The sequence below is a fragment of the Artibeus jamaicensis genome, unplaced genomic scaffold (assembly GCF_021234435.1).
Source record: "Artibeus jamaicensis isolate MK-2021 breed Jamaican fruit bat unplaced genomic scaffold, CSHL_Jam_final contig_797, whole genome shotgun sequence".
NCBI lineage: Eukaryota > Metazoa > Chordata > Mammalia > Chiroptera > Phyllostomidae > Artibeus > Artibeus jamaicensis.
Window position 1 is genome coordinate 7,394,766 of NW_026521977.1, and position 15,427 is coordinate 7,410,192.

Here is a 15,427-nt window from a genome sequence, read left to right on the forward strand (position 1 = left end):
AGAAAATTAAACTGTATGGAAGTCCAACAACAACGAACCATTCATCCAGACCAGTAAGAGGGGCGGAGTCAGCAGCTGGCAGAGAGGGGTCATGCAGAAAAAAGTGGCCAGACTGACCTAGGTGCACAGGCAGTGGTTAGCAGATCCCTGGCACAGGGTGGCAATGGGCAGACCCAGTGAGGGCGCAAGGCAGCTGGCTGACCGCAGTCACACATTCTCACACAGATAAACCAAGCAAAGGAGTGAGCAGTAAGATAAACCACAGTAAGAGCAACCCAGGGCCCCAACACCGGGAATTAAAGCCTAAAAGCACCAAATGGAAAAACTTTCAGGGGTTGAGGTACCAGGAGAGGCTCCCAGACTCACAGAGATTTTGTTGGAGAGACCCACAGAGATCTGGAGGGTGCATAAGCCCTCCAGATCTCTGGGAACTAGCATCAGAAGGGCCCAATTTGCTTCTGTGAAGCAGCAGAGGGGACCAAAATCCGAGAGAGAGCAGAAAAAAAATGCCATTGCCCCTCTCTGACCCCGCCCCCACATATAGCATCACAACCCAGGCACCTGGGTTGCCCCACCCTGGTGAACACCTAAGGCTTCGCCCCTCATACATAACAAGTGCAAACAGAAGACCAAAACATTATGGCTCAAGAAGAAGAACAGCTCAAAGCCCGAGAGTCAATACTTCTAAGCGACCAAGAGATAGCCAACCTAACAGATACACAGTTCAAAACACTGGTGATCAGGATGCACAGAACTGGTTGATTTTACTCACAAGTTAGATGAAAAAATGAAGGCTTCACTAACTGAAATCAAGAAAAATGCACAGGGAACCAATAGTGATGGGAAGGAAACTGGGACTCAGATCAATGGAATGGACAGAAGGAAGAAAGAAACAACCAAACAAAAAACAATGAAGAAACAAGAATTCAAAAAAATGAGGAGAGGCTTAGGAACCTCCAGGACATCTTTAAATGTGCCAACATTCAAATTATAGGGGTACCAGGAGGGGAAGAGGAACAGCAACAAGTGGAAAACTTATTTGAGCAAATAATAAAAAAGAACTTCCCCGATCTAGAAAAGGAAATAGACTCCCAGGAAGTCCAGGAAGCTCAGAGAGTCCCAAACCAGTTGAACCCAAGAAGGAACACACCAAGGCACATCATAATTATATTAGCCAAGATTAAAATGAAGGAGAGAATCCTAGAAGCAGCAAGAGATAAGGGGACAGTCACCTACAAAGGAGTTCGCATCAGACTGTCAGCTGATTTCTCAAAAGAGACCTTACAGGCAAGAAGGGGCTGGAAAGAAGTATTCCAAGTCACAAAATCCAAACACCTACATCCAAGATTGCTCTATCCAGCAAAGCTTTCATTTAGAATGGAAGGGCAGATAAAGCACTTCTCAGATAAGGTCAAGTTCAAGGAGTTCATCATCACCAAGCCCTTATTATATGAAATGTTAAAGGACTTATCTAAGAAAAAGAAGATAAAAATATGAACAGTGAAAGAATAGCAAACTAACAGTTATTAAGACCCACACCTAAAACAAAAGCAAACTAAGCAGACAGCGAGATCAGGGGCAGAACCATAGAAATGGAGATCACATGGAGGGTTAGCAACAGGGGAGTGGGAGGAGGAAAAGGGGGTACAAGGTACAGAAACTAAGTAGCATAGACAGTAGGTAGAAAATAGACAGGGGGAGGACAAGAATAGTATGGGAAATATAGAATCTAAAGAACTTGTGACACATATGGACATGAACTGAAGGGAGGGAATGGGGGGAGTGGGTGTGCAGGGTGAAGGGGAATGAAGTGGAATAAATGCGACAACTGTAATGGCATAATCAATAAAACATATTAATAAATAAATAAATAAATAAAAATTTGTTACTGATGGAAAAGTCCTCATACAAAGAAACCTACAATTTCTCAAATGATGAATGCTTAGGCTTGTACATTATGGAACTATGAAAATTGTTTAAATTGAGAATCTTGGAAGCTAAAATAAATAAGCTTGTAGATAAAATTGATTTTTTTAATGTTTTAAAAGCTCAATCCTATGGGATCATATTTTTCCAGTCAAATTGGACTTAAGTTTCTTCTAGAATTTTGTATCCTTATCTCTAAAATAAATTTGAAATAGATGACTACCGAGGTCTCTTCCAGTTCTAAAATAAGGAAGTTCTATAATTTTTGGATTGTAGACAGTCCTATATTTCCCATAGGAAACAAAAATACACAAATGAATTTAGTTCTTCAAGTTCTTAGAATGTGGAAGGCACTTTCTCATAGTGCTTAGAGTCCTATTCCATTCCACTCATAGCATAACTGAGCACTGGATTGTAATAGTTTAATTTTCACAAGAAAATATGCATTGACCTTCCGGTTTCAGCCTCCCGTGGGTACTGGGGACTGCCAGACCCTTTGGGCCGAAGGCCATAGGAGGATGGCCACGAGGCCTGGAGACAGCACATGTTTGCCTGGGACACCCGTCATGCCCACTGTCTGGGTGAAACGGGGATAAAACATGTCTCACAGGGAAATGTCCTCATGGGCCCCTCAGGCTGAGTGAACTATTTAAGCTGTTCCTGGTGTTTAAAGAGGTTTTTTACCTCTTTAAAATGTTGTAAAAAATATCAGCCCTTGTTAACTCCCTCATTATATGCTTTCTTCCCTTCAGCAGAACAAGCCATATGTCCTGAAATTGAGGAGCTATTCATTCTCTGATCTAGAAAAGCTGAGAAAAGATGTTGCCCTGACATAACTAGAAAACCTCTGAGGGAGAGAGAAAGGGAGAGAGAAGGGAGAGAGAGAGAAACATCGATGTGAGAAAGAAGCATTGACACTCATGTGCGCCTGGAGTGGGGATGGAACTCTCAACCCAGTGATGAAAAAAAATGTCCTTGGGTGATGATGAAAAAAATGATAAATAAAGAAGCTGATCATCAACATGTGGGAATACTGAAGTCATTCCTGTACATACAAAATAATAATAGTGCTGACTAAATGTTTCAAAACAGTTGGGAACAGGAGTTCCAACCAAGACAGAGGCATAGGTAGAAATGTTTCACTTCCGCGCACAACCAAAAGAAGGACAGCAACCAATTTAAAAACAATAAACAACCAGAGCTGCCATAAAGTCAAACTGCATTAAACTGTGATGACCAAGGAGTTAAAGAAACATTCACCCAGACTGGTAAGACGGGCGGAGACAGGCAGCCTGGGCAGAGAGGACCCGCAGCAAGGTGGCAGAACAGCACAGGCCAGGTGGGGCTAGTGGACAGAAAACGCAAGACTCAAAAAACCTCTAGTTGTAAAATACTGGAGGGGTTGCAAAGGTGGGAGAAACTTCCAGTCTCACAGGGAATTTGTTGGAAAGTGGGGCTAGTGCAGAGTCAGCAAGTGGCACTGTTCCCTCTCTGACCCCTCTCCCCACAGACAACACCACAGTACAGCAAAGAGGGTTGCCCCACCCTAGTGGGGCCCTCTTAGGCCCCCACTAGGCCCCAAGTCTCTGCCCTCTTACAACATGACAGATGCGTGGAAACAAAGAAACATGGCCCAAATGAAAGAACAGATCAAAACATCAGAAAAACAACTAAGCAACAAGGAGCTAGATAATCTATCTGATGCAGAGTTCAAAACACTGGTAATCAGGATGCTCACAAAATTGATTGAGCTCAGTTGCAAAATGAAGGAAGAAATGAAGACTACACAAAGTGAAATAAAGCAAAATATACAGGGAACCAACAGTGAAAGAAAGGAAACTGGGACTTAAATAAAAGATTTGGATCAAAAGGAAGAAATAAACATCCAACCAGAACAAAATGAAGAAAGAAGAATTCAAAACAATAAGGAGAGGAACCTCCTTAGGAACCTCCAGGACATCTTTAAATGTTCCAACATCTGAAACTAGGAATGCCAGAAGGAGAAGAGAAAGGGCAAGAAACTGAAGACTTATTTGAACAAATAATGAAGGAAAACTTCCCCAATCTGTCAAAGGGAACAGACTTTAGGAAGTCCAGGAAGCCCAGAGATTCCCAAAGAAATTGAACCCCAGGAGGAATACACCAAGGCACATCATAATTAAGTTACTCAAGATTAAAGATAAGGAGAGAATCTTAAAAGCTACAAGAGAAAAGGAGACAGTTACCTACAAAAGAATTCCTATAAAACTATCAGATAATTTTTCAAAAGAAACCTTACAGGTGAGAAGGGGCTGGAAAAAAGTATTTGAAGTCAAGAAAGGCAAGGACATACATCTAAGATTGCGCTATCCGGCAAAGCTATCATTCAGAATGGAAGGACAAATAAAGTGCTTCTCAGATAAGTTCAAGTTAAAGGAGTTCATTATCGCCAAGCCCTTATTATATGAAATTTTAAAGGGACTTATCTAAGAAATAGAAGATTTAAAAAAGTAAAATGACAACAGACTCATGACTATCTATAACAGCATCTAAAAAACAAAAACAAAAACTAAGCAAACAATTAAAACAGGAACAGAACCAGAGAAATGGAGATCACATAAAGGATTATCAGTGGGGAGAGGGAGGGAAAAAGGGGGTGGGGAAAGTTACAGGGAATAAGAAGCATAATTGGTAGGCATAATATAGACAGAAGGAGGTTAAGAATAGTATAGGAAACAGAGACGACAAGAACTTTTATGTACAACCCATGGACATGAACTAAGGGGAGGGGAATGCTGGAGGATGCCGGGTTGCAAGGTAGAGGGGAGATAAAAAGGAGAAAAAAATGGGAAAATTATATTAGCATAATCAATAAAATAAACTTTAAAAAAAGGAGAAAATATTCACTGAGTTCTATCTGGAGATCCCAAAAGTAAAATGTCTCCTGACGCTCACTTCACTCTTACTCCAATAGGAAGGAGGATTTGCAGCAGCAGTTCCAAGAGCCTTGATGTCACCTTTTTTTTTCTTCTTCTACAAAGGCCCTGTCAGAGGAACCCTGATCAATAAAGTTATAGCCATGGCACTAATGTCCATGAAGCTGCCAAAAAGGGGCAAGTTTCTGTAGAAGATATAAGCTGAGTATTGACTTTTTTAGGTTAGAGATTATCTTTAACCTAAGCCAGAGACATCAATGTTTTTATAATACAGTGATTTTCAAAATGATGAGAGTTGACTATACATTGAAGAGCAGCATATTGGTTAGTACATTAGTCCTTTAATTTTGAGACACTGATGTTTGTTTCCTGAATATATCATCACTAGGGTCTTTCTAAAAAGTAATGTGTAAAGAACATTATGCAAGCAGCTGTTTGAACTGTTAACTATTGAGTCACAAGAAAAATCTCCCAGAACAAACCTGTCCCACGAATTTACCAAGGTAAAAATTTACCAAGAATTTTAATACCTCCAGTTATATATGAAACAACAAAAAAAGATTTCAGAATCAGTTATACAGCCAAGTTTCAATTCAGTTATGCTAAAACAAATATTATCCAATCCTCTTATAACATAAATAAAAACACTCCTTTCTAAAGTAACCTCAATGCTCTGCACCATTAGAATTCAAAAGTTTGTTCAACAAACAAATTTTATTTTAAAGACCATGATCAATTCAGTGGAGTACTTTTTTCAACATCAAGGACCAGTAATTGGTAAAGGATGGCTAATATTTATACTAAATCCACTTCTGGAAAGTTATAACATTTTTTCAAGAGCAGTCTATATACACAGTCCCTTCACTGTAAGAAAACTTTCAAAATTAATTAAGTAGAAATATTGATCACTTACTAATATGCCAGGTAATGTCTATTCTTAAGGAGCTCTTCACCTCAAAACATGTTTTTTAGTAGTGCATCCCTCCACACTAACCTGTGAAGTAATTTTAACTAACCAAATAGAATGAACATTAAACTTTCTAGGAATACCTTTACTGTGTAGACCAATATAAGCCAGCATATAGTTTTGCCCAAATTTTGTCTATACTACCACTCTTAGAATTTAACAATATCATTAATTTGAGCCTCTATTTAAAATCTGAGTGGCTATGGTATAGATCTTTTCATCTCTAACCTAATAAAAAACCTCAGCCTAATTTCCTTTTAGTTCTGACACTATAGATCTAAGAGGAGAATGTTTGCTAGTTAACATATAAGTTTCACAAAACCAAAACACTTGTTGAGCTTTTTACTAGCCCTAATTCTAGGCTGCATCTTTAACTCCTCATGCCAATGATACTAAAAATGAGTACCCAGGCATAATATGATATACAATTGGATAAATATTCTCACAGCTTTAAATTTCATGATATAATTCCTCCCAAGCCTCCCTATATAATAATAAAGTGATTATGATTAAGATAATAATAATGGTTCACACTCATATAGTACCTAGTACATGCCTGGCACTGTCCTAAACACATTACATATGTCATATTACATATATCAAACACCTATAATTTTCTTCATTTTAGAGATGAATAAAGTGAAGCACAGAGAGTTTAAGATGACATCTCACATTTCATTTATCACATACACCTTTCATCTACTCCATTAGAACGCTATATGGTTTTAAGGTTGAAGTTTGTTTTAACACTGTAGACATTTACTGTGTCATTAAGCTAGTACTTACTATAAAACGACACAATAAAAATTTCATTAAATAACTAACTAGCACTAAAGATGAATTCAACTTCTATAATAAATTCATTAAAGAGGCTTCCTAAACTTATCCAGATACTACACAAGAATTAAGATGTTCTCCTTTTGGCCTCCTGGTGCTTACCACAGGCTGTGTTCTTACACCGCCTGTACAGAAAGAGGAGGCAGAGTAAACCCACCCCATATACACATCAGCCCAGGTCCTTTGCCTGGTCTGTACTGTGAATGGGGGGGACATGGAGTAAGAAAAAAAAGTAAAATAAAAAAATAAATAAAAGTAAAAAACTTAATTAAAAAAATTTTTAAACGATATTCTTCTTTTCATTTTACACCAATGAAAGTTCAACTTGACTTTGCTTTGATACAGTGATTGACAACTTCTACTTCTGACAATGGTGGAGTAATAAGGACTATATTTCTCTTCATCCTTAAATAACTAAAAAAAACCAAAATATATGAAATTATGATTTTTACAAACTGAACAATAAGTGGTGTAGGACTATAATCCCTAAAAACAAGGAAAGCAAATTAGGTGAGCCTAAAATTGTTCCTGGAGTCTTGAGGCCACAGTGCTGAAAGGAGATCACAAACAGAACCCAGAGGTCTAGTTGAATTAATGAAACATGGAATATCAGATAGACTAATAAGGCTAGAATCAACAGAGAAGAGTACTTCAAAAAATGCTGTGCAGAGAAAGTGATTCAGAGACGTGCAGAGTGGTCTCATCATTCAGTCTTTGAATAGAGATCTGCACATAGGTTAGAAGAAATTACCCTACTCTGGGAAAATAATCACTGGAAAGCAATATGTTCGAAAATGTATGGAACCCACACAAGGCTGAGAATAGTTCCCATTCCCTCTAGCCACATTAAAAAAAAAAAAACTTGTATTACATATACATTGAGAAGAGTCATCAAAAAGGTCCCATCAAGTACTGGGCCTAAACTATAACTACTACATGCTACCTCACTTAAAAGCTTAAAATTAAGCCTCACTTAAAAGTAAGCTTCACAAAACATTACAGAAAGAAATTTGAAAAGACCTAAAAAATAGAAAGACATCCTGCGTTCATAGATTGCAACACTTAATATTGTTAAGACTAAAATACTCCGAAATAAAACTATAGATTCAATACAATCCCTATCCAAATCCAGTGATTTTTTTTTGCAGAAATGGAAAAGTAGATATTAAAATTTATATGAAATTGTAAGGGACCCTGAATATCCAAAACAATCTTGAAAAATAAGAACTAAGTTGGAGGACTCACAATTTTCTATTTCAAAATTTACTACGAAGTTACAGTAATCCCAACAGTGTGGTACTGCATAAGTGAGACATATAAATATATGAAATAGAAAATAAAAGCCTAAAATTAAAGTATGCATGTATGGTCAACTGATTTTTGAAAAGGGTGGCAAGGCCACTCAATAGGGAAAGAATAGTCTCTTCAACAAATATTGTCATGAAAACTGGATATGCACATGTAAAATATCCTTGCAGCACAGTATATATGTAAAAAAATTAATTCAAAATAAACCAAAGATTCATGTGTAAGAACTAAAACTATAAAACTCTTAAAATAAAATGTAGGAATATATCTTCATGGCTTTGGATTTGGCAATAATTCTTTTAGGTGTGACACCAAAAAAACAAATGACAAAAGAAAAATTAGACACAATGGACTTCATTAAAACACATTTATGTATCAAATGACACTATCAAAAAAGTAAAACTCACAAAAGGGGAAAAATATTTGCAAATTATATATCTAATAAGGTTCTAGTACCCACGATATATAAGAAGCTTTAACAATATAACAATGAAAAGACAAACCAATTTTAGAATGAGCAAAAGATCTGAATATATATTTCACAGAGAATATATACAGATGGCCAATAAGCACATAAAAAAGATGCTCAGTATTATGGTTCATTAGAAAAATGTTAAAACAGCTATTAAAAATGTGCTTCATACCTTCAAAAATATAGAGAAAAATATGAACATGTTAAGAAAATGAAATACATGCAAAAGATACAACTTCTAGGGAAGGAAAATATTTACAATAAAAAAACCCTGGATTGGATTGAATTGGGCTAACAGTTGAACTTGAAACTATAACAATAGAAATAAAAGATTCAAGTTCAAGTACTCAAAGAAAAAAATTTTAAATAGACTATCAAGTAATGTAGTATACATGTAAGTAGAATCCCAAAAGAAAAGAGAAAGAGAATAAGGAATATAGACAAGTTTTCCAAATTTGGGGGTGGGGGGACTATAAACACATAGAGCCAAAAATTTCAAAAAGCACAAGCAAAAGAAACAGAAACTAAATAAAGAAGTTGCAAGGCACATCATAATCAAATTACTGCAAAACAGTAATAAAGATCTTAAAAGCAGCCAGAGCAGGGGAAGTGACACAATACACATAGAGGGGAGAAAAATAAGAGTGACAGCAAAATCTTCACTAGAATTTATGCAAATTCAAAGAGTATGAAGCTACACCTTTAAGATACTGGTGAGAGAAAAAAACTGCCAGAATACTAAGAGAAATCTATCCTTCTAACATGAAAGTAAAATGAAAACGTTTTCAGACAAACAAAAGCTGGGAGAGAATGTATCAACAGCAGATCCACACTACAAGAAATGTTAAAAAAGAACTTTAGGTAGAAGAAAATAATACTAGATAAAATTAGATTTACCAATGGAATGAACTATGTCAGAAATGATAACTACATAGAGAACTGTAACAAAAATTTGTCTCACTTTGTAATTTCCTGTAAACATAGTCATGAACAATTAGAGCTCTGTGCAAAACAATACACCTCAACTCTTACCTCACACTATCATACCACACATAAAAATAAAGCTGAAATGGACCTAGTATGGGCCTAAATATAGAACCCAAAACCAAAAATCTATGAGAAATACTCTCTGAACTTGGGTTAAAAACATATACCATAAAATTAAAAAATTGACCTACTGAATTTCATTACAATTAAAAACTTCTGCTTTTTGAAAGACATTGTTAGGAAAATGTCCATTCTGGGAGAAATATTTATATAGTATACATCAGATAATGGACTTATATCTAGAATACATTAAAAACTCAATTTAATAAAATATAGGCAAAACATTTTCAAAGATACTGCTTCAAAAAGATTTGGGTGACAACTGAGCAATGAAAAACTTCTCAAAATATTAGTCATTAGGGAAAGGCAAATTTAAATCCTAATAAGATGGTACTGTAAATCTACTAGAATCACTCATTTTATAAAGTAAACTAACAATGTTAAGTGCAGGTGAGGTTATGGAACAATGGAGCCCATTGCTAATGAAAATACAAAAATGGCGCAACCATTTTGGAAAACTCTGTGGCAGTTTCTTATAAAGTTAGATATTCATTTATTATCCAACATAGACATCCCATTGCTAGGTATTTATCCAAAAGAAATGAAAGCATGTCCACAAAAACAGCAGTATACAGATATTTAGAACAGCTTTACTCATAATCACTACAAAAACTGTAAACAACCCAAAGTACCATCAACTGGTGACAGAAAAACAAATTGTGGTACATCCATACAATGAAATACTACTCAGCAAAACAAAGAAACAAATTACTGTTACCTGCAATCCCGTGGGTGAATCTCAAAAGCATTATGCTAAATGAAAGAAGCCAAACACAAAAGGCTATGTAATATATGATTCCACTTACACAACCCTGTGGAAGAGGCAAGCTTATAAAGACAGAAATCTGATCAGCAGTTATCAGGGGTGGAGGGTGAGAGATCACTTAAAAAGAGGCATAGAAAAATTTGGTAGTGGTAGTGGGGGGTGTTAAAAGTATCCTTTATCTTGAGTATGGTAGCAGTTAAATGATGTTTAACACTTGCAAAAAAATAAAGAACTCTATACCTTAAAAGAGTAAATTATATTGTATGTACATTGTAACTCAATAAACCTGACTTAAAAAATTAATTGACTGACTAAAGCAAAAATAATAAAAGTGTATTGCAAAGGATTTCACACATACAAAGGTAAAATGTATGGCAACAATAACACAAAGGTCAGGAGGAAGAAATAGAAGTATACTGTTGTCATACATGGTTCTTACTCTATAATGACATAAAGTAATATTATTTAAAGGTAGACTGTGATAAATTAAAGATATATATTATAAACCTTAGAGCAACCATTAACAGAAAAAAGTACAGGTAATTAGACAACAGTGCAGATAAAAACAATCATTTTTAACAATATCCTATAGATGAAGCAAACAAAAGCAGAATGAGAAATTAAGCCCAACCATACAGATAATTGCATTAAATATAACTGGCTAAGCACTGTAAATAAAAGGCAAAGATTTTCAGCTTAGATAAAATCCAAGACCCAGCTATGTGCTATCTATGAATAATTGACTAGATTCATATGTAACACTCTCCTATTTGGCATATATGACATTACATATATAAATATGGGGTTAAATTTAAAGCAGTAACACAAAAATAATTTTAACATGAGAAATTTATTTAAAACAAAATAAGTCAAATAAAATATGTTTCATGCATTTCTTATGTAACAATTTAAAGGATTCTCTATAAATAGTCTAGGCGAGGGGTGTCAAACTCATTTTCACCAGGGACCATATCAGTTTCGTGGTTGCCTTCAAAGGGCCGAGTGCAATTTTAGGACTGTATAAATGTAACTACTCCTTAACTAGGGGCAAGGAGCTGGGCACTGCTGGGTATAAACAAAGTGCCAAATGGATAAAACAAGGTGGAGGGCCAAATTCGGCCTGCCAGTCTTGTGTTTGCCACCTGTGGTCCAGGCCACCTTACCAAATTTCTAGTGTACATTTTTCTTACACAGCTATAAGCTGTATCTACTATTTCCCCAATTTTGCATATTTGATTGACACTTGAATATTGTATACTGAGAAAAAGCATTGCAGTTAACACATAAAACTTTCTCCAATACCTTAAACTTTAATATATATGGCCCAAAAATAAATTAGTACTTTCTAACAAATTATAAAGTAAAATGCAGAGATTATATGATACTTTTAAAACCTTCTGTAATTATAAAAATCCACAGAGCTAATATAAAAACAGGAAAATACATGTCATGTAGCTGACATTTTACAACTAAAGTCCACTGTAAAAACTTAAATGTGGGATACAAATTCTTTAGACCAAAATTAAGATTTATATACTTTATAAAAATCAGCCTCAATTATTACCCTCTGCCCTAAAATACACATGTAATAAAAATATATCTCCAGCATTATTTACAACAGCCAAGACATGGAAACAACCTAAGTGTCCTTCAACGGATAACTGATAAAGAAGATGATTTTATATATAGATTGTTTTATATCTATATAAATATATACATATATTTTATATAGATGATTTTTATAATCATCTTCTATGTCAATCAAAAAATAGTCTATATATAAATATAGAAATATATATATATAGTTTGTTCATGTGTCCAGTAGGTACACAGCCATGTAGTAAGAAAAATACAGCCATTTATTAAAGACATACAAGATACAAGAAACATTATACATAAGACAATGATGCCCTAGTCCCCTTCAGAGTAGGCACCTTGGGACCTCACACAGTTCTGCCAGTCTCCATCAGCTGCACTGTCATATTTTCCTGAATCTCATCAACAGCCTGAAATCTTTTCCCTTTCACAGGTGATTTTACTTTGGGGAAAAGCCAGAAGTTGCAGGATACCAAATCTGGACTGTAGGGGGCTGAGTCACCTGGGTGACTTGGTGTTTTGCAAAATACTCTGCACGAGACATGATGCATGAGCAGGCATGTTGTTGCCATGAAGCTGTCAATCACCAGTTTCCCATAGCTGCAGCCTTCTGAATCATCCAAATAATTTCTTGAACAATCTGAGGAATGTTCAAGCTTCACACAAAATTTGATGAAGATTTGTTGTTCTACGTACTCAGTCATTTTGAATGCAAAAGCTACACAGTACACATGATCACTCAACAGCATCTACCCCCTCCACTGACTAGTGCAGTAAAGTTGTCATTGTTCACACATGTGCATTCTAGTCCACTCTCCTTGGCTGCCAGGTTACATCAATGTAACTCAAACTGTCCTCATTATACTAACAATGGCTGGACGTTTTCCAGACAGACTACACACACACCTATATACACACGCACACAATGGAATACTACTCAACCTTAAAAAGATGAAATATTGTCATTTTCAACAACATGGATGGATCCGAAGAGTATTAAGTTAAGTGAAATAAGTCAAATGGAAAAAAACAAGAACTGTATGATTCCACTCATATGTTGGCTATAAAGCAAAAAGCAACAAATGAACAAATACACAAAAAACATGTTCATATATGTAGACAACATAATGGTGGGAACCAAAAGAGAAGGGAGATGTGAGAAGGATAAAGAAGGCAAAAGATGTCAAATATGGTGACTGAAGGAGATAAGACTTTGTGTGGTAAGCACACCACAGAGTCTAACATAGATATCATACTATGGAGTTGTATACCTGAAATTTATACAATGTTACTAACCAATGTTACCCTGATAAACTTAATTTTTTAAGTTATATTAGCTGAGATTTACATACTAGTTACTTCAAACTGGAAGCAACATCAAATAATAAATTATTTAAAATATAAAATTTATTTTATATTTCCAAACCAAAAAAGTAATAAATTTTGTCCAGATAGTGAGAAGTGATGTTTTCTTCTACTTTTCACTGTTTTTCTAGTTTTCTTAAGTAAATGTACACTTATTCATAATAAAATTAACTTTTAAATGAGTAAAATATGTATACATGTGCATATATACATATCACTCTATGGGCTAATGTACAAGTTTTGTTTTTATTTACTCACACTTAAGATCCTATAGATCTGGTAAAATGATTAAGGTTGAGTCAAATATTTACAACCTCCAACAATAATTAGAGGTTTCCACAAATGAAAGTAATTATTCTAAATATTTGTTAACAAGATGTTGTTATTCATGATACTTCATAAAGAAATATGCACTTTATATAATCCAACCCTGGAAGTTACACAAGAGTGAGGATCAGATCCTCAGCAACTACAGTGTTTTTTAAACACACACGCGCACACACACACACAGCCCTGGCTGGTGTGGCTCAGCAATTGAGTGCCGGCCTGAAAACCAAAAAGTTGCCAGTTTGAGTCCCAGTCAGGGCACATGCCTGGTCCAGGGCACATGCCTGCAGGCCAGGTCCCCAATTGGGGGCATGTGAGAGGCAACCAACTGATGTATTTCTCACACATTGATATTTCTTCCCCTCTCTAGCAGAGATATAAAGGAAAGAATAAACAAATGGGACTATACCAAATTAAAAAGATTCTACACAGCTAAAGAAAACATCAGCATAATAAAAAGGGAATCAACCAAATGGGAAAATATATTTGCCAATGATACCTCAGACAAGGGTCTGATCCCAAAAATATATAAAGAACTCACATGAGCACACTCCAGGAAGCCAAATAACCCAACTGAAAAATGGGCAAAAGATCTGAACAGACAGTTCTTCCAGGAGGACATACAGAGGGCTCAGGAAAATATGAAAGAATGTTCAGTATCACTAGCCATCAGAGATATGCAAATCAAAACCACAATGAGATAGATACCACTTCACACCAGTCACAATGGCCATCATTAACAACTCAACAGACAACAAATGCTGGTGAGGTCATGGAAAAAAGGGAACCCTAGTGCACTGTTGGTGGGATTGCAAACTGGTGCAGCGACTGTGGAAAATAGTATGAAATTTCCTCAAAAAAAGTAAAAATGGAACTGCCTTTTGACCCAGCAATTCCACTGCTTGGATTATACCCTAAGAATCCCAAAATACCAATCCAAAAGAACCCATGCACCCCAATGTTCATAGCAGCATTGTTTACAATAGCCAAGTGCTAAAAACAGCCTAAGTGCCCATCAGTAATGAGTGAATCAAAAAACAGTGGTACAGGGACTTCCACCAAGATGGAGGCGTAAGTGGAAACACTTTGCATCCTCACACAACCAAATCTAAAAACAACAAAGTTTTAACAACAAACGCAACCAAACCACACAGAAAATCGACAACACGAAGTCCGAAAACAATGAAATGCTCAGCTAAACCGGTAAGAGGGGCGAAGCCAGCAGTGGAGAGGATTGGGCAAAAAAGATCCCCGACCCTGGCGGTGCGCAGGCAGCCGTGGGCATGGATCCCAGGTGCAGGGTAGCTACGGGCAGAAACAGGGAAGAGGGGCAGCTGGCTGTCTGCGGTCGGTAGTGCATTTGTGTGAAGATAAACCAGTGAAGAGGCGAGCATTGAGACCGAGCACACAGGGCGGCGCACTCGCACATTTGCACTCAGGTAAACAGGCACGGGCCAGCGGTGGGAGGGAATGGGCAAACAGAGAGGACCGCCATTGCTCCCTCTCTGACCCCGCCCCCACATACAGCATCACAACCCAGCAACCTGGGTGGCCCTACCCTGGTAAACAACTAAGGTTCTGCTCCTCATACATAACAGGCACAAACAGATAAAAACATGGCTTAAGAACAACTCAGAGCCCCAGAGCCAATAAATCTAAGTGATGAAGAAATAGCCAAACTTTCAGATGCACAGTTCAAAACACTGCTCATCAGGATGCTCACAGAACTGGTTGATTTTAGTCACAAATTAGAGGAACATATGAAAGCTAAACTAATTTAAATGAATGGAAATACACAGGAAACCAATAGTAATGGAAAGGAGACTGGGACTCAAATCAAA

General features: G+C 36.4%; 1 protein-coding gene and 1 non-coding gene across 4 annotated transcripts in view; one reads left to right on the forward strand and one right to left on the reverse strand.

Moving 5' to 3' along the window:
* SOX6 (SRY-box transcription factor 6) overlaps window positions 1-15,427 on the reverse strand; it is a 625,241-nt gene that overhangs the window by 551,066 nt on the left and 58,748 nt on the right. The gene's annotated exons all lie outside the window — the stretch shown is intronic.
* On the forward strand, window positions 6,731-6,863 carry LOC119053125 (small nucleolar RNA SNORA51). Its single transcript, XR_005083245.2, has one exon. It is a non-coding gene; the product is annotated as a small nucleolar RNA SNORA51 (small nucleolar RNA).